Consider the following 25,652-nt stretch of genomic DNA (forward strand, 5'->3'; position numbering starts at 1 on the left):
TCATGCTAAAACCCATGATGATGTGTAAAAAATGGCTGGACTAACTATCCACATTACCAACCACAACTGGTGGTTGGCTCTCACTGCGGTATTGTATCACTTCCTGTTCCGGAGCACAGCGGTTGTTTTTCTGTATCTGTTAGCTGTTTAATCTGCGCAGTTAGATTGATCTAGTTATCTAGATTACGATTTGTTTCCCAGTGTAATCTTCACGTGCCTTAACTAAAGCACCTCCTTCTCTGAATCACCTCTAAATTATTTACACATTATTCACTTTGCGTGTTTTTAGGAATCCGCTAGCTTAGCGTAGCTACTAGCTCTTAGCCGATTTAGCATGGCGGCTTCTCCTGTCTCTCCCGGCACTTTTCTGCTCTGGGTGTGAAATGTTTAGTTATTCCTCGGCCTCCTTTAGCAGTAACGGTACTTGTAATAAGTGTAGCTTATTCGTAGCTTTGGAGGCCAGGCTGGGCGAATTGGAGACTCGGCTCCGCACCGTGGAAAATTCTACAGCTAGCCAGGCCCCTGTAGTCGGTGCGGACCAAGGTAGCTTAGCTGCCGTTAGTTACCCCCTGGCAGATCCCGAGCAGCCGGGAAAGCAGGCTGACTGGGTGACTGTGAGGAGGAAGCGTAGCCCTAAACAGAAGCCCCGTGTACACCGCCAACCCGTTCACATCTCTAACCGTTTTTCCCCACTCGACGACACACCCGCCGAGGATCAAACTCTGGTTATTGGCGACTCTGTTTTGCGAAATGTGAAGTTAGCGACACCAGCAACCATAGTCAATTGTCTTCCGGGGGCCAGAGCAGGCGACATTGAAGGAAATTTGAAACTGCTGGCTAAGGCTAAGCGTAAATTTGGTAAGATTGTAATTCACGTCGGCAGTAATGACACCGGTTACGCCAATCGGAGGTCACTAAAATTAACATTGAATCGGTGTGTAACTTTGCAAAAACAATGTCGGACTCTGTAGTTTTCTCTGGGCCCCTCCCCAATCAGACCGGGAGTGACATGTTTAGCCGCATGTTCTCCTTGAATTGCTGGCTGTCTGAGTGGTGTCTAAAAAATGAGGTGGGCTTCATAGATAATTGGCAAAGCTTCTGGGGAAAACCTGGTCTTGTTAGGAGAGACGGCATCCATCCCACTTTGGATGGAGCAGCTCTCATTTCTAGAAATCTGGCCAATTTTCTTAAATCCTCCAAACCGTGACTATCCAGGGTTGGGACCAGGAAGCAGAGTTGTAGTCTTACACACCTCTCTGCAGCTTCTCTCCCCCTGCCATCCCCTCATTACCCCATCCCCGTAGAGACGGTGCCTGCTCCCAGACTACCAATAACCAGCAAAAATCTGTTTAAGCATAAAAATTCAAAAAGAAAAAATATATAGCACCTTCAACTGCACCACAGACTAAAACAGTTAAATGTGGTCTATTAAACATTAGGTCTCTCTCTTCTAAGTCCCTGTTGGTAAATGATATAATAATTAATCAACATATTGATTTATTCTGCCTTACAGAAACCTGGTTACAGCAGGATGAATATGTTAGTTTAAATGAGTCAACACCCCCGAGTCACACTAACTGTCAGAATGCTCGTAGCACGGGCCGAGGCGGAGGATTAGCAGCAATCTTCCATTCCAGCTTATTAATTAATCAAAAACCCAGACAGAGCTTTAATTCATTTGAAAGCTTGACTCTTAGTCTTGTCCATCCAAATTGGAAGTCCCAAAAACCAGTTTTATTTTTATTATCTATCGTCCACCTGGTCGTTACTGTGAGTTTCTCTGTGAATTTTCAGAACTTTTGTCTGACTTAGTGCTTAGCTCAGATAAGATAATTATAGTGGGTGATTTTAACATCCACACAGATGCTGAGAATGACAGCCTCAACACTGCATTTAATCTATTATTAGACTCTATTGGCTTTGCTCAAAAAGTAAATGAGTCCACCCACCACTTTAATCATATCTTAGATCTTGTTCTGACTTATGGTATGGAAATAGAAGACTTAACAGTATTCCCTGAAAACTCCCTTCTGTCTGATCATTTCTTAATAACATTTACATTTACTCTGATGGACTACCCAGCAGTGGGGAATAAGTTTCATTACACTAGAAGTCTTTCAGAAAGCACTGTAACTAGGTTTAAGGATATGATTCCTTCTTTATGTTCTCTAATGCCATATACCAACAGTGCAGAGTAGCTACCTAAACTCTGTAAGTGAGATAGAGTATCTCGTCAATAGTTTTACATCCTCATTGAAGACAACTTTGGATGCTGTAGCTCCTCTAAAAAAGAGAGCTTTAAATCAGAAGTGCCTGACTCCGTGGTATAACTCACAAACTCGTAGCTTAAAGCAGATAACCCGTAAGTTGGAGAGGAAATGGCGTCTCACTAACTTAGAAGATCTTCACTTAGCCTGGAAAAAGAGTCTGTTGCTCTATAAGAAAGCCCTCCGTAAAGCTAGGACATCTTTCTACTCATCACTAATTGAAGAAAATAAGAACAACCCCAGGTTTCTTTTCAGCACTGTAGCCAGGCTGACAAAGAGTCAGAGCTCTATTGAGCTGAGTATTCCATTAACTTTAACTAGTAATGACTTCATGACTTTCTTTGCTAACAAAATTTTAACTATTAGAGAAAAAATTACTCATAACCATCCCAAAGACGTATCATTATCTTTGGCTGCTTTCAGTGATGCCGGTATTTGGTTAGACTCTTTCTCTCGATTGTTCTGTCTGAGTTATTTTCATTAGTTACTTCATCCAAACCATCAACATGTTTATTAGACCCCATTCCTACCAGGCTGCTCAAGGAAGCCCTACCATTATTTAATGCTCCGATCTTAAATATGATCAATCTATCTTTGTTAGCTGGCTATGTACCACAGGCTTTTAAGGTGGCAGTAATTAAACCATTACTTAAAAGCCATCACTTGACCCAGCTATCTTAGCTAATTATAGGCCAATCTCCAACCTTCCTTTTCTCTCAAAAATTCTTGAAAGGGTAGTTGTAAAACAGCTACTGATCATCTGCAGAGGAATGGTCTATTTGAAGAGTTTCAGTCAGGTTTTAGAATTCATCATAGTACAGAAACAGCATTAGTGAAGGTTACAAATGATCTTCTTATGGCCTCGGACAGTGGACTCATCTCTGTGCTTGTTCTGTTAGACCTCAGTGCTGCTTTTGATACTGTTGACCATAAAATTTTATTACAGAGATTAGAGCATGCCATAGGTATTAAAGGCACTGCGCTGCGGTGGTTTGAATCATATTTGTCTAATAGATTACAATTTGTTCATGTAAATGGGGAATCTTCTTCACAGACTAAAGTTAATTATGGAGTTCCACAAGGTTCTGTGCTAGGACCAATTTTATTCACTTTATACATGCTTCCCTTAGGCAGTATTATTAGACGGTATTGCTTAAATTTTCATTGTTACGCAGATGATACCCAGCTTTATCTATCCATGAAGCCAGAGGACACACACCAATTAGCTAAACTGCAGGATTGTTTTACAGACATAAAGACATGGATGACCTCTAATTTCCTGCTTTTAAACTCAGATAAAACTGAAGTTATTGTACTTGGCCCCACAAATCTTAGAAACATGGTGTCTAACCAGATCCTTACTCTGGATGGCATTACCCTGACCTCTAGTAATACTGTGAGAAATCTTGGAGTCATTTTTGATCAGGATATGTCATTCAAAGCGCATATTAAACAAATATGTAGGACTGCTTTTTGCATTTACGTAATATCTCTAAAATCAGAAAGGTCTCGTCTCAGAGTGATGCTGAAAACTAATTCATGCATTTATTTCCTCTAGGCTGGACTATTGTAATTCATTATTATCAGGTTGTCCTAAAAGTTCCCTAAAAAGCCTTCAGTTAATTCAAAATGCTGCAGCTCGAGTACTGACGGGGACTAGAAGGAGAGAGCATATCTCACCCATATTGGCCTCTCTTCATTGGCTTCCTGTTAATTCTAGAATAGAATTTAAAATTCTTCTTCTTACTTATAAGGTTTTGAATACAGGTCCCATCTTATCTTTGGGACCTCGTAGTACCATATCACCCCAATAGAGCGCTTCGTTCTCAGACTGCAGGCTTACTTGTAGTTCCTAGGGTTTGTAAGAGTAGAATGGGAGGCAGAGCCTTCAGCTTTCAGGCTCCTCTCCTGTGGAACCAGCTCCCATTCAGATCAGGGAGACAGACACCCTCTACTTTTAAGATTAGGCTTAAAACTTTCCTTTTTGCTAAAGCTTATAGTTAGGGCTGGATCAGGTGACCCTGGACCATCCCTTGGTTGTGCTGCTGTAGACGTGGACTGCTGGGGGGTTCCCATGATGCACTGTTTATTTCTCTTTTTGCTCTGTATGCACCACTCTGCATTTAATCATTGGTGATCGATCTCTGCTCCCCTCCACAGCATGTCTTTTTCCTGGTTCTCTCCCTCGGCCCCAGCCAGTCCCAGCGGAAGACTGCCCCTCCCTGAGCCTGGTTCTGCTGGAGGTTTCTTCCTGTTGGAAGGGAGTTTTTCCTTCCCACTGTGGCCAAGTGCTTGCTCACAGGGGGTCGTTTTGACCGTTGGGGTTTTACATAATTATTGTATGGCCTTGCCTTACAATATAAAGCGCCTTGGGGCAACTGTTTGTTGTGATTTGGCGCTATATAAAAAAATTGATTGATTGATTCATGGGTGCCATGGATGTGTTGTGAGTTTACCATAAATTCAACCAATAACAGTGGCACCTGCATTTGTGCTTTTAAGGTACAAATGTTCCTGGGGTTTTGGTGTTGCCTATGAGAGGTTATGCTGAAAATTGAGGTCTTCTGGCAAAGAACCAGATCTGTAGCGATATCATACTGAGACTATCTGGTGTCAGAACTGTAGTACTGGAAGTTTCTATGGACAACTGGATTAGTGCATGTTTTCTTTAAGATGTGTTGTATCAGCTGTGTGTCAGAATTGTTCACTGAGCACCATGAAGGATGATGGCTTTCAGATGGACCACACAGTTGCCTGTAATACTCGTGAAGATATGCTACAAACTGTTCTGTCCATTTTTAAGTGTACTTTTGCTGTTGTGTGGTCTCTGTGCTGTGGCCACATTGAATGAGCTTTCTTTTCAAGGTTGGCATGTGCAATTGGAGTTTATGCTGTGTGGAAACTAGGAATGACAATTGTATTGCACTGTGGCACCTCTGAGCTGGGATGGAACATCAAGACTCACAATTACAGATAATATTGTCTATTATAGTCATTTATACTTTTGACTGGCAATGTCTTGAGGGAGGTGACGGTCTTGAGGTTAAAGTGGTGGGTGTTGTGGAATTTCACATGATGTCAGATGTGGATATAAGAAAGCCGGAGCAAGGATCACAAAACTCAGGCTGTACGATGCAGAGAGAGATTTAATTATAGTTGCACCTGGAGAAACTCTCGGGGCTACCGCATGCAATGTAACCCCTCAGCCCTCTGACTTCCACACCCAGAGACCCGTGTTAAAGCCCCCTCCCATAATGTAAATGTAACTCTTGGCCTTTGGCTAGTTTGATGTTTAGCTGTGAACTTGGAATAATGTGTTCTATCAGCAAAACAAGCAAGATGACTCTGAACCCAGTTACACTGCTCTTTCAGACATAAGTAAACATGGATTTTCCTTCACAGTGGGCTTAAGATCATCAGTTCAAATCCCTGTCAGACAGTAACATCACTAATGGCCCTTGGGCAAGGTCCTTCATCTCAAAATTGCTCCTGGTAGTGCAGCAGATAAACAATCATGCAAATGGTGATAAAAGCATCAAATTCAGCAGAAATACTCCTTAGATACTCCTCTTTTGAAAAAAAAAACAATTGGCCACTTGACTTTTCAATCTGTGGCCAGGTAGGGGTCAATTGAAGAATTACACACAGGTCAAAATTAAAAGATGCTCCAATCATATTGAAAAATATTCCACATTATTTGCCTGATCATAAAGATTCCAAAAAGGTATCGTTTGGTCTATCTGTGACTGAATTCTATAGAGTTATGGGATAAAAACAGCAAGAATGGTGACAAAGGTCAGTGTCATTTTGTACAAGGGTCAAAAGTTAAAGTTGCCCCAATTTTGGTAAAAAGTGATGCAAATTATTGGTTGCGCTAATAGGATCAATAAATTGAGTAGTTTTGACCGTGTCAAATGCTTGGGCTCTAAAGTAAAGGTCAAACAAGGTCTACGTCTATTGGATTCTATGACATGTGACATATGTTATCCCGTAACATGATAAATAAGGATTATACATGGTCCAAACTATTCCTTTTTTAAACTGTGTTAACTCAACTAATAATTTGCATCACTTTTTTACCAATATTGGAGCAACTTTAACTTTTGACCCCTGTACAAACTGAAAATGACCTTTGTCACCATTCTTGATGTTTTTATCCCATAACTCTATAGAATTCAGTTACAGACCATTTTGGAATCTTTATGATCAGGCAAGTAATGTGGCATAGGTTTCAATATGATTTAAGCATCTTTTAATTTTGACTCCTGTGTAATTCTTCAATTGACCCCTACCTGAACGCCAACTGAAAATTCAAGTGGCCAATCGTTTTTTTTTTTTCTAAAGAGGATTGTCTGAGGAGTATTTCTGCAGAATTTGATGCTTTTATCACCATTTGCAGGATTCCACTCTAAATATTCTCTTATCTGCTGCACTATGGTGTGCAGTTGAGCACCTGGTTTGCGTGTGTCTGTGCGCATGCGAATGGGTGAATATGAGGCATCACTGTAAAGCACTTTGACCTTCTGCTTCAGACGTAAAGCCCATATTGAAATGGTTTCCATTTAATTTTTTTACAATATATAAGAAGGTTCTAGTGGTGTGTCCATTGCTTAAAACGAGGTGTTGTATGACCAGGTTTATCACCAGTTGTAATGTCGTTATGATGCGGATTGACATTTTTACATTTTGATTGGTTTTTGTCTGTTGATCGCTTCTATAAATGTCACTTTGTTTCTGGTTTTTGCATTAATATAAGGCTTTGAAGTCTGCAATAATGCCTAAATACACTATCAAACTTGTCCAAAATTTTACTCTTGTCATATGAAATATAAAAACTACGGCTCAGGCAATAGTGGAGTTGGCTACTCTGCATTTTCAGTTCAATCTCTGCTTCATGATTACCACCGGACATGGTGAGCAGCCTGAAGATACAAAAAGGAGGAAAGGGTTTCCAAGAACCTGAGCTGACACACTGGGGAACACTGAATGTATAGCAGAAGTATAAATTTCAGCACGTCGGAAAGTCACCGGAGAGTCAAAGTCATTTCAAGAAACTGGCTTTTAAAGACCAAGAAGAAATGTCACACAGAATAATTTTCTTAGCCTATACATGTCCCAGAGCTTTTTCAGGGACCAGGTCATGAACTGTGTAGATTGTCACTATCAGCCGCCCCCTGAGGTTTTCTTCAAACAACACTTGTTCTGCACCTCCATCGTGGGATCAACAGAGCCAGCAAAATGTTGATGTGATAATTTGGTCAAATAGTTGAGATTAAAAAAAACAATAAAATCAAACCAAAAATATTTTCGATCACAAAACGTTGCGATGCATTGAACAGAACATCCAATAACCCCAAACTCAACCTGTCAGAGCCATGGCCAGCTTCTCCACTCCCCCCAGAATCCAACTTCCATATTGCAGCAGAGGTACGTCCATCCTTGTAAAACCTAAGATATCAAAGTTTGACTTAAAGGAAATATGTGAATGCAGATGGACGCCATCCTGAAAAGCACACAGACAGGCCTCTTTTTTCAAAAGCCATTTCTATCAATCCATGAACGTTTTTAAAAAGTCCTGCAATTTTGTCACGCAAACCAATTTGGTCACATTTTAAGAAAGTTGTCTTTCTATATAATAAGCCCTGCTCCAAAACCACAGCAGTGCAAGACAAAGTGTGAAAAATTCATAAATATACAATGAAGGAGACAGACGGCATTTTAATCCTCCTCAGCTTGTGATGCTGAATTATCTGTGCCTCAGTAGGCCCGTGACGGCGACCCAACACACACACACACACACACGACAGCTGGTGAAAAACACGACATGAGCATGAGAAATAAATAAAGCAGAAAAAACTTTTTGACACGTACCTATTCAGCATACCTCCTCTGCGTCGTCACTCAACATAAGCAGAAGCAGGAGAGGCAGAGCAGATGGTTGTTGTGACAGCATCGTATCTTTTCATGGGTCACGGAGCAGCGATGGGTATTAGTCTGTTGTTTGTTAGCAACACGTTGGTCATTTCCACACAGGAGACACTGAATGTGACGTCTTCTCTGCTGACAAACAGATGGTATTTACCCACCATCTCTACTATCAGCAGCTGGGACCACGACTGACATCATCAGTCAGCATGGAGATAATTAATGATGTGTGTTTACTTGCACACACAGACACACACTTTAATATGTGAAAGTTATTTCAAACTGAGTGGTGGGCAATGTGGTATTTTATACCCCCCCCCCCACAGTAATAACTCAATCATAGCTTCTACAGCTACTATTAATGCTACAAGTGTCTGTTTGTAGGACAGCGCAACACCTGACTTTAATGAAACTGGTTGAGGGGTGGAGCATAAACCAAGGAAGCACTCAATGGTGTGGCTCCAGATCAAAATGGCAGCCACTTACTTTGATCCTAAATGCTGATGACATAATTTAATCCCAATTACATTACAGAGTCAAAAGGAGTCAACAAATAAGATCCACATTTAGGATTCAGGACCAAGGGTCAGGATCAAAGATGATTTAGCACCAAAGGTGAGCAATCTGAATCAAAGTGATCAAGATCGAAGTTCAGCAACAAGATTAAAGTTAAACAGTCGTGCTCGCCAATCTGGATCAAAGGTGAGGATGAAAGATGAGTGCTCAACAGCCTGCACCAAAGGTCAGCAATCAAGATCAAAGGTCAGCAGTTTGGCTCCGTGTTCAGCAATCTTGATCACAGGAAAGGATCAAAAGATTCGTGTCAACCATCAAAGGTCAGCAGTCAAAGCCAGAGCTCAGTGACAAAATCAGAGTTGAGCAGTCTGGATCAAAAGTGAGGATCAAAGACAAGTGTTCATCTAAAAGCCAGCAACCTATGTCAAAGCTCAGTGATCAAGATCAAAGGTGAGCACAAACCTCAAACATGAGCCATCTGACTCTGTTCAGAAATCTGTATCAAAGCTCAGTGATCATGATCAAAGTTGAGCAGGCTGGCTCCAGGTTCAGCAATATGAATCAAAAGCAAGAATAAAAGATGAGTGTTCATCAAAGGTCAGCAATCTGGATCAAAGCTCAGTGATCAAACTCAAAGGTCAGCAGCTACAATAACAAAAAATTATGGAACAGAGACAAATCAGGACCACAGTAATCACAAATGAAGATCAGCAAACATGAAGAGGATCAAAGTGGTCAAGAATCCAGGACAGTGGATCTGTAAGGGTACTTTGGTCCAATGATCCATTGTTTTCAACACTAATGTAGTTACAGTTGCACCATTTTTACTTTGTTTCCTAAAATGAGCCAGTGGGGAGACTTAATCTTTAGCAAAGCTTTTTAAAATTATTATATATTATAATAATTCATCATGAGTGCATCAGTCTGTGTAATTACACGGCCTCGCTTTTAACTTTTGTGCTGTTTTATCTGTGTTTTGATGCGTGGGAGCACACATGGTGAAAAAATAAGAGCGTGTGCGGGCACAAATTCTGAACAAATGTCATGTCTGAAACATGTTTCACTCTGAATGACAGCATGAATCTGACTCAGGCGCCCCTCACTGAGCTTTGAGACTACAAGAGAGCATAAGATGTTCTTCTGTTGTAGACGTGCATCTTTTTTTTTTTTTTTAATACAGCTTTATTCTCTGGCCCATTTATTTATTTATCTCCATCTACATGGACTCGTACATCACATATCAACACTGACAAAGCTGCTGTTGTTGTTGTTGACACGGTCCACATGGCCCATTGGGGTTGAAGGCAAGTAATGTGTTTTAAAGTGCAAACTGTAGATGAGATGTTTACATACATCCATAGGATCAATAATCAGTCCTATTCTGTCAAATTAATACGATCAAAGACCGCCATTGGGTTTCCATTATGGATTTGCTCAAAAGTGAAACACTATTCGAAGCAAATCGACAGAATGCTGGATTTTGTTCTTTTCTGATAACAGCTATTCCAGTAGTCCTGGCAAAGAAAGGGGAAGTCCCTTTTTTTCTTTTTGAATCCAATATGCTGTAACATCTCTTATAAGGTTTAACCAAGCAGGAAGGTTCAATGGTGTCAGATGAAGCCCTACCAGAAGAAAGATACTGCAGCTCCTTGACTGGCAGCTTGAGGTTGGCTCCAAAAACGAGCACATTCCCAACTTCGGAGCAGAAATAAACATGTTTACAGCCTGGTACAAAAAATGGTTTCCTTCCCGTGACACCTGTATGGTTGGAGGGAGTTCAAAATGATGTTTTAAGCCATGAAGTTATGTATAATTGTGTGTGTGGTCAGTTTGAGTGATGGCGGCAGAGCCAGAGATGTCGGTAACTCAGCGTCTGCTAGCTGTTGTGGAGGCTGTGTCCGTTGTTTGCTGTATTTTATTACAAACACCTGCAATAATATGGCTTGTTGTGCAGCAAAACGTCCCAACCGATCATCTAAGATGTCTCTGTTGCAATATTTGCCCTGAATGAAACTCACGTACTTGATGTTGTACGTCAGCGGCCTCAGCACTTTAGCAGCAACAGGTAACCTGATCCTGCAAGTTCCTAAGCTGCACAATTACTGATAAAATAAGTCTTGTCATTTTTTATGCCCACACCAAACAAAACTGTTAGGAGCACCACCATGCAGTCGCCAAAAATATGATTTAATCTGAACAGAGGTTAGCCTGTTAGCTTAGCTGGTTGGGACTCAAAGAGAGAGGCGTGTTCAGGTTCATGCACTGACTCACTCACGTTCCGCCCTTATGCATTAATGAAGTTCATCGTGACTCACCAGAATCAGCACCGCTGCTAATGCCAACATGGCGACGCCCAGAAATGGGCTTCATTTCGGCTGTTCCGGGTCTCTTCAGTAAACCTACGGGTGACGTCACGCGGGCTTTGTCCACTATAATAAGCATAGTCTGTGAGTTTAGCAAACTCTCTGCCTCTTCCTCCAAACACACACAACACACGATGTACTTTGGAATGTAATGCAACTCTTTCTGTACATTACGTGACCAATAATGCAGAGAAAGTGTTTCCATTAGAGGTGTGTGGATCGATCCTAATATTGATATCAACGCTGGTATTGATATTGAATGATCCTCGTGTAAAAAGATCAATACTCAAGCTTTTATTCTCTTCCGCACACACTGACTGCTGCGCATGCAGATTCATCAAAGTCTACTCTCTGTCTGTAAGAGCAGCGCTGCACTGTGTCACACAACACGGAGTAGCGCACCCTTGTATTGTGGTTTGTCAGCCCTCTACCTCAGGAGATTTTGTTTTAAGTTGTGTTGAGTGATTTTTTTTTTTTTTTTTAAACAAAAATGTTGATTGTGATACTAAAGTATTTTGGCAAAATTCTGTCTTAGGTCTTTTGGATCCTTTGGATCTATGAAGCTTAAATATGAAATAGTATCGGTATTGATATCGGCGATACTGGGCCTGTATTTACTTGGTATCGGATCAATACCAAAATTTCCGTTATCGCCCACCTCTAGTTTCCATTGCAGCTTTCCGAAGCGGCTTTTTAAATCGGATCAATACCAAGTTATCGCCCACCTCTAGTTTCCATTGCAGCTTTCCGAAAGCGGCTTTTCAAAATCGCATGATAACCTCATGGAATGTAAAAATGTTTGATATACAACAGTTTTTTTTTAAATATGCATTTCCATTAAGCATATTTTTAATACACTACTTAAAATTGCATACTTTGAAAGGTGATGGAATCCGTCTAATAAAACCTTACAAGAAATTCTGTGAAATTGAGAGGCAACATTACAGATGAAGTTCATCTCATCTGAGGAACCCTGTGAGCAGCCGATGCTACGTGCGTGAAGCTGCCCCCCCCCCCCCCCCCCCGCTTCTTTCAAAAGCATTTGTGCTGGTTTGTGCTGTAAAAATGCTTTTGAGTAATTCAAAAATACATTTTCTGACCCATGACGTCACACAGCCCCCCCCCCCCACACATGTCCAATCCCATCAAACTGTTCTCTATTGCTTGTACGGGTTTGTGCTGTAAAAAGGAATATTTGTGTTACTTTGTAAAGTTATTACAGTTTTATTCTTCACACGCAACATCACGCAGCCCTGCCCACCCCCCATCCATCCAAATCTAGCCTCTATCGTTTGTGCTGGTCTGTGCTGTTTAAATGTGCTTTAATAGTTTCACTTGTTTACAGCTTAGGCCTGTTTTTTACATGCGTGACGGCACCAGTGGGTCAGAACACGGCCCTGGCGGAGCACCAAGAAGATGATCAAACTCGACTATCTAGAGGAAGTAAAAGTCGTAACAAGGTTTCCGTAGGTGAACCGGTGGAATCATTAAAGGCCTTTGGAAGGTGGCAGCAGTGGTGCCGCCTGCCCACATGCATGCTAGCCAAGACTGAGACAGTCTCCTGCTGTGCGAGCTGAGGGACGGTGCTCACCCCCCACCCGACCCCCTTGGAACTCATCTCTGTAGGCGGGAGCGGAGGGGACACTGTGCGGACTTTGGTTCGCCCAGAGTCCGGATGATGTGTAAAGCTGTAAAAACATAAAAAACACAAAAGCACAAATGTTTATTCGAACAACAATTTGATGAAATTTGGACATGGGGGGTTACGTGATGTTTGGGTCAGAAAATGTATTTTTGAGTTACTCAAAGCATTTTTTAGCACCAACAACCACAAATGAACAGCAGGGTCAGGAGTGGGATATTTGGTTTATGTTTGTTACTTTATTCAAGTCTGCATTGGTTTTCGCTGTGGTGAATTCTCTTGCTTGTCTCTTTTTCTGCTTGGGGTTCTCAGCCTTTATTTCTCTTGTCTGTCTCTTGGTGTTTGGTGGTGGGCGTTTCACTCTGTCTGGCCACTCCCTTGTTCTGGTTCTCTCTCCTACACTTGTTTCACATTTGTAGCTAATCACCTGGGTGTATTTAAGCCTCACCCGGTGCACTCTTTCTCTGCCAGATAGATGCGCCTTGTGCCTTCACTTTCAGCTCCATTTCTTGTGCTTCCTTGTGTTTTTTGATTATCTGCCTGTTTTTTCGACCATACCTTTTTGCCAGTTTTTGGTATATTTGCTCATTTTGAATTGCCTTTTTGTGTACCGGACACAGCTGTCAACCAAAGTAAATTGTCTTAACCTTAAGAGCTTGTTGTGCGAGTCGCATTTGTGTCCAGCTGTCTGACTGCCAAGCCGTTCTATTTAATATTTTGAATGATGGGGGTGGGGGCAGCTTCACACAGGTACCGACGCACTGTGAGAAATCTCCCGCTTGAAGAGGTTAGACAGCAAATGATCAATCATGCCAAACACGACTCAAACTAGTAACCGTGCAAATAAAATCCCCAGTCGGCCTCTTGATCATAAAAGAAACGGCAAAGACCCAAACTGCAGTATCACAACTCATTTTTGGATCCTTACCACAAGACTCTGGTTGATAACATTGAAAAGGTCCAAATACATACTGCAAGGTTTATTAAAAATGACTTTGCTTGAACAAGCAGTGCAGTAAAAACACTAATGGCCGCACAAGAACCGGAGAACCAAGGCTCTGGTTCTCACCATTCTCATCTAATACAATATTAGTCATCTACAACCAATATGCAGTTTCATATTATATATATCTCCGTTTAAAATGTTTGTATTCCACACATTTTTGTTTTTTCTTTTTTTACTAAAAGGAAAATGTCCAGTTAATAGTAATTTCATTAGAAATTGCTCATAAAATGTTTTTCAAAATAAAAGTTCCACATAAAATTAACTTGTTTTATAATAACAATAACAATAATAATCACGCCAGTACTTGTTTTGTTTGTTTAGTAATCAGCCATCTATAACCTTCAGACAGTATTTCAGAGGTACACATTAGAAACTGTACAGTTTTGTGCTCCGATTTTTGAAGTGGTTTTCTCATTACAGCATATCAGGCACCTGTAGTGGCACTAAAGTGAGCGTCATGACACAATTATTTTGGTAATCTTCTGCCTTAATGTTGTTGCTGTGCTCAGATGACACCATTGAGCTCAAACTAACTCAACCCAAAATGAGGTGACTGATGGACTGAAACAAAGTTTTGGTCTAAACTATATTGGCTGATCCAAAAAACATGACATTATTGTTTGATATCCTCATTTAAAAATAAACATTGTAATCAAAAATGACATTTACAATTTCCATGTATGATTTATAACATCACTTCCAAAGCTCTCAGCACTAAAACAAATCTAATTTTTGTGCATCAAATGCATCACAAAGTAATATCAACTCTTGGAATTTCTTGGCTGAAACCATTTACATGCATGAAATCTGCATATAACTGAACACGCTCTTCATTATATTGTGTAGTAACTGCAAAAGCGAAATGCTGCATTCATGAAGACTTGCAAATCACAAGGAACACAAATTGTTAAGCTATTTAGGGGATATATATAACTGTAATATCCATATTTCAAACAGGTATAATTTGGTGTTTTCAGGGACCTTTTATTTAAATGTGTCAGAAAGCATTATTTTGCACCATTTTCAATTTCAAAGTTTTTCTGAGGAGCCATGACCCCAGACCCCACAAGAGTAGTTTTTGCAACTGCAGTGCTCATTTTTGCCCCTTTGGCACAATGTAAAGACCTGCAATGGCCCTTTCACACAGCAATCGCTGAACGAAGGAAAAAAGTCACAAAGCCACAAATCGTCAAGAAAAATTGTACAAATGAGCCGACACGTCTCCGATCACCAAAAAGCCTGTGAGTGCAGAGCGCATAAAAGACCAAAACAAAAACAAAACTAACAAAAGGTGACCTTGACGCTGTGATCATTTCTGCAGCGATTCTGTGCTCTCCACAGCCACCTGCAGCTGGGTTGTCTCAACAGGTCTGTCTTCACGATAACAACATGTGCGCGCACATGCACACTGAAGCCAGAGATGGCGGCAACGTGCGTAAATAGTTAAAGTAGTTGATAAAATGTTCCTTTCGTCCAACACACTGACGAGTCGTGTTCAGCTCGTCGGTTCTTTAGTTATTGATCCGTTCGGATATCGTCACTGTTCATGCCAGACGTCGGACTTGGAAGGTTGGATGACAATCCAGTGGAACGCTGATGGTACGGAAACTACGCAATGAGGAACCGTCAAGACAGAAAGCAAAACGGAATACGGACAAACATTTTTCAACCGTTTGAAAATTCTGACAAAGCACCAGCTACAGAAACGATGCTGGATGATGGTTAAACAATGTCTCTGAAAGTCAACATAAGTCCAGATTTCTTGTTTGTTTTGGTTTTGGTGTCGTCCTTTAGTGCTGCGTGCCTGGGGCTTAACATTTACATTCCAGCGCACAAAAAAAGGACATATATGCTCGCTCTGTAACGGACAACATTATACTGCAAAAACATGTCCAACCAGCATTTCAGTCAAATTAAGTCCTATATAGCCCCTCAGAGCCACTGGCACCAGTCCTTATCCCCAGATTTTGACACTTGTCGTGGAAGAATCTATGACTCCCAGACTGAACACCACTCCAACACAGGTAATGCCCCCAGCCAAGCCCTGGAACCATTTACAGCTGGGTGGAGTGGGATGATGCAGATCAAGTGTCATGTATCAGGACAAAGACAAGCAGTCATCATTTTGAAGAAGATCGTCTCTTGATTGATTACCGGATGGGATGGTGGATGTAGAGAGAGAAAATATACATCCAGGGTCGATTTAAAGACGGTTGTATGTGGGTTTATTTAACATGGGAATGTTGTCGCACGCAGACAAACACGCGGCCCTTAACAGTTCCTTAGCCTGGTGCGATGTGTGGAAAATGTCAGACGATTGGGGTCTGAGGACCTGCTGCAGCCTTCATCCACCTTCACAGCCGTTGGGTTCCAAGCTATCATCTCCTCTACCTGATCCACCGTTGAGGACTTCATGTTTCACCAGAGCCCCAGTAGCAGTCTCGTGTTCAAGACTCCTGTTATGGCCTTCGTTGCTACTGTAGCAGCCACAGAGCGCACAAGTCCCCACTGCATTTCACCCCAACAGGCAATCCCCTACTTGATCTATTACCCAGGTTTCATGACATGGACAAGGGGTTACATTTTGACACCTAAACAAAAAATGGGTAGCGTGACTGGGAATGAAATCCAGGTCTACATATGCGTTGCCCATCTCCTCGGCTCACTGAGCTACAGACTACATTTCAGCAGACGTATCTAACAAGTGGAATGGGTGTATGTTGGCATTATGCAAAGCCATAGTTTAATTTTTGTGATGGTGTGACACTCAGGCACAATGAAACAGACTCCCATTACCACTGTTCACACAAAGTAAGCGGCCAACAATCCCTTTATTAAGGCAAGAACATCCTCTATATTGTGACTCCGTGCCCTTTGGGGATCCTGACTGATCTGACTCAGCAGCAGCGCACTAAGATGTTCAATCATTTTAGCATACGCCATAAAAGTCGCCACTCTTTCCTGAGAGATAATAGCAGTTAAACTCTTATGCATTGTTTCATTACATAATAAAATGACTGATCAGACAATTTTTCTTCAAACTTCATAATACAGGTTTGTGTGTAACGATAGATTTCTGTGGATTTTTGACCTTTTCCTCATATTTTAAGGTAATAACATTCAGGGGGATGACAGCTAACACTACTAGCCTGATTTAAAATCGATTAGCCTGGACCACAGCCAGGAATTCAAACATTTATGTTTGAGAGAAAACCTGCATTGGCCATCTTTGGGTTTCAAAGTAAAAAGCCCGTCGTTAAGCTGGTCTTTGTTCACCTTCCCCTCTGTACAGAAATAAATTTGTAAAGTGCAGCAGTGACCTTGTTTGGTTCTTTTTTCTCTTTGCTTTTGGCAAAGAGACAAAGCTCACGCTTTCATCAGCTACTTATATTTTCTGAATAACATCAGTTCACTGATATGTTTTCCTTGCCAGCTCCATATACTTTTATAACGGCAGTGAAAACTACAGCAGGACTCAGGATACATACCCCACACAGAGATCTCCATCTGGATGTGGACCACATTATATGACAACACAGACACTAATTTTTAATCACAGTATGTGCAGTCAAACAGACTGATCAAAGACACCCTACTTTACACAGTTTAAAAAGTGCAGGTACTTGCATACATATAAATTCAGGAATCCGGGCACAGACATACTGCAGTTATATTACATGGCACAATGTAAGATACATGTTTTGAAAGTATCATTCGTATAGTTACACTAGCAGGGTACCCGGGACGATGCTTGGATATGAGATCTCAGACAGTACGGTTGCTAGGATACCCCCATCCCACTCTGTTCTGGTATGCACTCAGGTCCATAAGTATCTGGACATTGCCCTATCTGACTCTGCTTAAGTGAATGGTTTTACAGTATGGTTGCGTTGCAACCAAACACACTTTTCAACTCAAAACACGAGTGAATGGGCTGCCTTAAAATTTGAAGTTTTGTAATATATATATATATATATATATATATAAAATTTGTTTTAACATGACTGTTGCCTCCTCAGCCTCCCCGGTAAGGTCTATTCCAGAGTACTGGAGAGGAGAATTTGACCGATGGTCGAACCTCGGATTCAGGAGGAACAGTGTGGTTTTCGTCCTGGTCGCGGCACACTGGACCAGCTCTACACGCTCCATCGGGTGCTCGAGGGTTCATGGGAGTTTGCCCAACCAGTCCACATGTTTTGTGGATCTGGAGAAGGCATTCGACCATGTCTCTCGGCGCACCCTGTGGGGAGTACGGGTCCGGGGTGGGGTCCCTTTGCTAAGGGCTATACGGTCCCTGTATGACCGCAGCAGGAGCTTGGTTCACATTGCCGGTAGTAAGTCAAACCTGTTTCCAGTGCACGTTGGCCTCCGCCAAAGCTGCCCTTTGTCACCGGTTCTGTTCATTATTTTTATGGACAGAATTTCTAGGCGCAGCCAGGGTGTAGAGGGGGTCTGGTTTGGGAACCACAGAATCTCGTCTCTGCTGTTTGCGGACGATGTGGTTCTGTTGGCTTCGTCAAATCAGGACCTTCAGCATGCACTGGGGCGGTTTGCAGCCGAGTGTGAAGCGTCCGGGATGAAAATCAGCACCTCCAAATCCGAGGCCATGGTTCTCGACCGGAAAAAGGTGCTTTGCCCTCTTCAGGTCGGTGGAGTGTCCTTGCCTCAAGTGGGGGAGTTTAAGTATCTCGGGTCTTGTTCACGAGTGAGGGACGGATGGAGCGTGAGATCGATAGACGGATCGGTGCAGCATCTGCAGTGATGCGGTCGCTGTATCGGACCGTCGTGGTGAAGAGAGAGCTGAGTAGGGGGGCAAAGCTCTCGATTTACCGATCGATCTACGTTCCGATCCTTACCTATGGTCATGAGATTTGGCTCATGACCGAAAAAACGAGATCGCGAGTACAAGCGGCCGAGATGAGTTTCCTCCGCAGGGTGGCTGGGCGCTCCCTTAGAGATAGGGTGAGGAGCTCGGTCACTCGGGAGGAGCTCGGAGTCGAGCTGCTGCCCCCCACGTCGAAAGGAGTCAGTTGAGGTGGCTCGGGCATCTTTTTCGGATGCCCCCTGGACGCCTCGCTGGAGAGGTGTTCCGAGCACGTCCCACTGGGAGGAGCCCCGGGAAGACCCAGGACACTGGAGGGACTACATCTCTCGGCTGGCTTGGGAACACCTTGGGGTTTCCCCGGAGGAGCTGGGGGAGGTGTGTGTGGATCGGGAGGTCTGGGCGGCTTTGCTTGAGCTGCTGCCCCCCGACCCGACTCCGGATAAAGCGGAAGAAAATGGATGGATGGATGGATGGATGATTGTTGCCTTAATTGAAAATTCCTTGTTTAAAGAACAAATCAAGTTGAACAATTTTACATTGCAATACTTTGTGTTTGAATAAAGCCATCAATAGTATCAATTAGACTTTTCTTCACTGTCATTCAGATTATACCGATATCATGTACATCAGAACAAAATTTAGTTTCAACTGGCCTGAAAAAAAAATGGTGCCAATAGCAGTTCTGTATTTTGATAAAACAATGATAAAAGTTGGAAAATCTGAATGACATTAAAGCCAAGTTTAATCTCTCTGACTGAACTTTGATCTGACTGATGAATGAGTTAACAATTGGAGCAAATGTTTGTGCAAAGTATGGACATTGTAAATAGGAAGGAAGGAAGGAAGGTTTTGTGTGTGGGGGGGGGGGGGGGTGTAGTGCTTGTTGGGGAGTTGCCACATTTTCTGTTGCTAAGCAACAGGCCAGTTATTTGGGCAGGCAGACACACATAATATATACACATCTGACATTTATATATTAGTTTTTTTTGCATAAGGACAAAATATTTGAATTACCCACCTGATGTCAGATTAGCGCCAAATCAGATGTACCTAACAGAATATCTTCCTAAATAACCTTAACTGCTTTTCTGACATTTGTCACTGCTGTCACATAACTGTGCTCACTTTGTGATGAAAGTTCTGTCATTTTTGTTTTGTTTTGAGTGGACCATTTTCCTTCATTTTTGTCCTTCCTTGCTCTGCTCTAGAGGTTTTAACGTGCAGGTGACAATACCACCCCCATGCCTGATTAGTATGTTTGGTGCGCCACACAATGTTAGAGGGTCCACACAGGGTCCTGCATGAAGTTGTGGCTGCACTGTGTCCTTATAAAAACCAACAATGTTGAGGTAAAGTTACTACAGTGAGGAAAATAAGTATTTGAACACCCTGCGATTTTGCAAGTTCTCCCACTTAAAATCATGGAGGGGTCTGAAATTTTCATCTTAGGTGCATGTCAACTGTGAGAGACATAATCTTAAAAAAAAAAAAAAAAATCTGTAAATCACAATGTATGATTTTTTTTTAATAATTTGTTTGTATGTTACTGCTGCAAATAAGTTTTTCAACACCTGTGAAAATCAATGTTAATATTTGGTACAGTAGCCTTTGTTTGCAATTACAGAGGTCAAACGTTTCCTGTAGTTTTTCACCAGGTTTTCACACACACTGCAGCAGGGATATTGGTCCACTCCTCCATAGAGATCTTCTCTAGATCTTTCAGGTTTGGAGTTTCAGCTCCCTCCAAAGATTTTCTATTGAGTTCAGTTCTGGAGATTGGCCAGGCCACTCCAGGACCTTGAATTTCTTCTTACGGAGCCCCTCCTTAGTTGCCCTGGCTGTGTGTTGGGGTCATTGTCATGCTGGAAGATCCAGCCATGACCCATCTTCATTGCTCTTACTGAGGGAAGGAGGTTGTCAAAATCTTGCAATACATGACCCCATCCATCCTCCCTTCAATACAGTGCAGTCTTCCTGTCCCCTTTGCAGAAAGGGCACCCCCAGAGTATGATGTTTCCACCCCCATGCTTCACGGTTGGGATGGTTTTCTTGGGGTTGTTCTCATCCTTTAAACATGGTAAGTGGAGTTGATTCCAAAAGCTCTATTGTGGTCTCATCTGACCACATGACCTTCTCCCATGCCTCCTCTGGATCATCCAGATGGTCACTGGTGAACTTCAAATGGGCCTGGACATGTGCTGGCTTGAGCAGGGGACCTTGCTGCCCTGCAGGATTTTAAACCATGACAGCATCATGTGTTACTAATGTAATCTTTGTGACTGTGGTCCCAGCTATCTTCAGGTCATTGACCAGGTCCTCCTGTGTAGTTCTAAGCTTTCTCAGAATCACCTTACCCACAAAGCGAGATCTTGCATGGAATCCCAGAACGAGGGAGATTGACAGTCATCTTGTGTTTCTTCCCCACTTTCTAATAAATAATCATAACAGGTTGTCTTCTACCAGGTTGCTTGCCTGTTGTCCTGTAGTCCATCCCAGCCTTGTACAGGTCTACAGTTTTGTCCCTGGTGTCCTTGGACAGCTCTTTGGTCTTGCTATGGTGGACAGATTGGAGTGTGATTGATCGAGTGTGTGAACAGGTGTCTTTTATACAGGTAATAAGTTCAAACAGGTGCAATTAATACAGGTAAAGAGTGTAGAATAAGAGGCTTCTTAAAGAAAAATTAACAGGTCTGTGTGAGCCAGAATTCTTGCTGGTTGGTGGGTGTTCAAATACTTATTTGCAGCAGTATCATACAAATAAATTATTTAAAAAAAACATACATTGTGATTTCCGGATTTTTTTTTTTTTTTTTTTTTTTTTTTTTTTAAGATTATGTCTCTCACAGTGGACATGCACCTAAGATGAAAATTTCAGACCCCTCCATAATTTCTAAGTGGGAGAGCTTGCAAAACCGCAGGGTGTTCAAATACTTATTTCCTCACTGTACGACTGCGATGCAGTCGCCTCTGTGCACATCACATGGTGAAAGTCCAGTGGGTTACGTCGTCAACCCAGGTGTTAGATTACATTCTGGGCAACCATGCACATGTCAGTTATAGATCAGGACATTTTAGCATGCAGACCTGTTAAAGACCCCGGAACAACCGCCATTCACTCTTTCACTCATATTTTAAAGCAAATTCAGAAACTTCTATTTGTTTGCGTTAATTAGTCTGAAAATTATGACCATCTGCTGTTAAAATGTTAAAGGTATTCAGTTTCATTTAACTTTAAAATTTATGTTCCTGGGTATTGCTGGACAAACATGAGCAAGCTGTGCTGATCACTGAAACAAACACCTTTACTCATTAAAAGCCAGTCACAAACACCTCATTTCATTTAAAAACTCAAACTGAAGTCACATTGGATTATTTTAAATTCACATTTATTCACAATCTCTTCACAAAACAATATTAGTTACTTTGCATGCTATCTCCAAGAATAAACTGTGCATGAATGCATGTCTGCAGAACCACTAGGCCTCTAGGGGGCCTTGCATCTGTCCTGCAGTTTGTTTATATATAGTTTAGCATGCATATTCTTCACTCTAGGGTCCTCTACCAGAGGCCTGGAGGTTGAGGCTTCTGTGCAGTATCTCAGCTGTTCTAAAACTGCACTCTTCTGGAAAGAGACCTCTTCCTTTTAGGGTACCACCTCCTAATACTTTTATTACCACTCGGACTGCTTTAGACTTTTCCAGTATTACGTCACTGTATAATGTGCGTTCGATTTCACTGCTCACTGCAAGGAATGAGAAGAATATGGCTGCTGATGCGAGAGAGACCTGTCAGGCACTGAAAAGAGGTAGAAATTAACCCTCTGGGGTCCGAGGGCATTTTTTGCAGTTCACTCCCTGGTAAAAATGTTTTATTATTGCTGTTAACAGCTCTCCCTGCATCCCCAATCAAGTTTTATGTCTCTTTTTTCAGGACAACCTGTGCTTTCATATATGCTTTTGTTTGTGTTTTATAAGTGTAATAAAGGTTTACAATCAAAAATAAGGAAGGAAAAAGTAAAGCGGAAAATAATTTTCCACACACATTTATTCAAACACACAGCAAACTATAACAAACAAACTGTTTTGACACTTTATAAAAGGTAATTTGAGGTCTTGTGTGAAAGACTGTACAGCAAAAGGTTCAAACAAACAAATGCACATTTTCAACAATATATACAAAATGGTCTATGCATTTTTTTTGTCTTCATGGTAAAAGCAAACAGAGTTATCCAGTAACATTCACATGCAAACTAGTGGAGCAATCCTGATAGTTACACACTCTTTGTTTGAGCATGTGAGATTGTCATCAGAGGCTCCCCGTCTGCTCCGCCTGCTTTCAGTGATCCCTGTGCGTAATGGCGCAGGGCGTTTTTGGAGCAAATAGCATGTACTCATTGGAGCACCTAGGGGGCTATTCAAACGGGCCAACTAGTAACATGTCACTCCTGAAATGATTTTTGGTTTATCACGTGAGGTGAATCTGCCCTACGACTGGATTTTGGAAAACCATGTGACAGTGAACCAATTCTGACTGGACACTCACATTGCGCACATCATCACACAGCTTCTATGACGAGTACAAAGATGGCCGATGGCTGGCTCAAAATCCGAAGTTAACTTTTCAGCAAAAAAAACAAAAAAAAAAAAACAAAGTATGTTTCTATCTCACATCACTAAAAAGTTATTTATAATTTAGTAAAGCTTGGTCTTAGCCGTCGTATATGATGGCGTCGGCCCCAGAGGGTTAAAAGAATTTCAGAGGCCACTACAAAAGTCACTGAATAAATTTGTCAGCATTTCCAAAGAAAATACAAATGGAAATGAGTAGCACCATGTACAGTAATGTCAGCACTGTGGCTAGTGAGGCTACCAGACTGCAATAGCGAGATGGTAAGAATATCATAAACACCAAGAATGAAGGTGAGGTCCAAAGACAGAAGGTGCCAGACAAATATTTTGAATCAGGTAAGACTTTTTTCTACATTTAACAATTTTTTTTTTTTTTTGTAAAGAACAGTATTGTATTGTTTATTGCACTGCTAATTCAACAACATCAAATCAGGGGTGGGATGTGTTGTAGGCAGCATAGCATAGGCAGTCACCAAAGGACTCAAACACTAGGGGGCCTTTATAATTGCGGAGGTGTGGTTTCTTGCAGTGACACATTACTCCTTTTCCTTTCTGCAGAGGAATGTGTCAAACAGTATTAACAATGCTTTTGTTGTTTCAAAGTGCCAATACCCTTTTTTGACAGTCTACGTTTGTTAATCGAGGACAAAATGTTGACCCCAAAATGTGAATCTGCTGCAAATTGTGAATTATCCGCAAAGCATTTAATGAAAATGTACGCAAACTGTGAATATCCGCGAACCGTTAATTTTTCTGCAAACCATGGATAAAATCTCACGTGAACGCGAGACTCGCAAAACGCAAGTTTACGGATTTTAGTTTGTACAATTCCTTCAGGAAATCTTGATCGCAAACCCTATCTCTGCAAAAGTATTTTTTTGGGGGGCAGGGTCACTACAGCTGGTGAGGCGAAGCCCGAGTGGGCTCTCGCTTCTGGCGTCAAATGACTTTCCCTGGGAACAGTGGCAGGTGGGGTGTTTGACTGGGGCGGTACACCTGTCAAACGGTAACACAGGTGTCCTAAGGTGAACTCAGGGAGGACAAACCTCACATGGAGAAGCAGAGCAAAAGCTCACTTAATCTTGATTTTCAGTATGAATGCAGACCGTGAAAACGGAGCCTTCTGAATTTTTGTGTTTTAAGCAGGAGGTGTCAGAAAAGTTACCACAGGGATAACTGGCTTGTGGCGGCCAAGCGTTCATAGCGACGTCACTTTGTTCATTCCATGTCGACTCTTCCTATTATTATGAAGCAGAACTCACTGTGTTGGATGATTCCCCCACTAACAGGAAATGTGAAAGAGTCTAATGCGCGCATGAGTCAAGGGGTGGCGCGAAGCCCCGTGGTGCAATGAAAGTGAGGGGCGCGCATTCATAATCCCACAGATGGTAGCTTCACACCACTGGCTCCTCAGCCAAGCACATACACCAAATCATTAAGAAATTCACATTTTGCGAGATGTGCGTTCACATTTTGAGATCATTCAGAATTTGCGGCTCATTTGCGTTTTGGAGGTTAACACCATAACTCTACTGAAATGTGTCCAACTCAAATGATCGCATAATATGTTTATAATCAACATACAACAAAGACTTGTACCAATTTTCACAAAATTCATCCTAAATGTGTGAGTTAATTTAAGAATGCAGGCACCAATTCATGAAACTGGCAGTGTCTAGGTTTGTTAATCAAAGGCCATAACTGTGTCAATCTTGAACAACAATATGCTTATTATCAACCTGCAACAAGGATTTATACCAGGTTACATGAATTCCATCTAAAACTGTCGGAGGAGTTGATTTCAGAATGCAGGCACCCACTCGTGAAATTCAAGGAGTCTGGATTTGTAAATCAAGGGCCATAACTCGTAAAATGGGCCCAAATGTAATGATATGAAAATATGCATATTACCAACTTATAACAAGGACTTGTACCATGTTTCATGAAATTCCTTTTAAAACTGCAAGGAGCTGATTTCAGAACACATACCCTTTTTGAGAGGCAAGGACGGACGGAAATCACCCTGATATCATGCACCTTTGGCCAGCGAGGGATAATAAACTCTTACTATACTCAACAAAAATATAAACGCAACACTTTTGGTTTTGCTCCCATTTTGTATGAGATGAACTCAAAGATCTAAAACTTTTTCCACATACACAATATCACCATTTCCCTCAAATATTGTTCACAAACCAGTCTAAATCTGTGATAGTGAGCACTTCTCCTTTGCTGAGATAATCCATCCCACCTCACAGGTGTGCCATATCAAGATGCTGATTAGACACCATGATTAGTGCACAGATGTGCCTTAGGACTGCCCACAATAAAGGCCACTCTGAAGATGCAGTTTTGTTTTACTGGGGGGGATACAAGTCAGTATCTGGTGTGACCACCATTGGCTCATGCAGTGCAACACATCTTCTCATCATCCATGAAGAGAACAACTCTCCAACGTGCCAAACGCCAGCGAATGTGAG

At 41.8% G+C, this 25,652-nt stretch overlaps 1 protein-coding gene and 1 long non-coding RNA gene across 2 annotated transcripts in view; both read right to left on the reverse strand.

The window, feature by feature from the left end:
• LOC117529046 (transmembrane protein 132C-like) overlaps nt 1-25,652 on the reverse strand; it is a 476,757-nt gene that overhangs the window by 369,992 nt on the left and 81,113 nt on the right. The window lies entirely within an intron of this gene.
• LOC117529048 lies at nt 29-24,209 on the reverse strand. Its single transcript, XR_004565922.1, has 3 exons — nt 24,134-24,209; nt 10,772-10,778; nt 29-40 (listed from the first exon to the last, which is right to left on the reverse strand). It is a non-coding gene; the product is annotated as an uncharacterized LOC117529048 (long non-coding RNA).

Source organism: Thalassophryne amazonica, chromosome 17 (genome assembly GCF_902500255.1).
Source record: "Thalassophryne amazonica chromosome 17, fThaAma1.1, whole genome shotgun sequence".
Lineage (NCBI taxonomy): Eukaryota > Metazoa > Chordata > Actinopteri > Batrachoidiformes > Batrachoididae > Thalassophryne > Thalassophryne amazonica.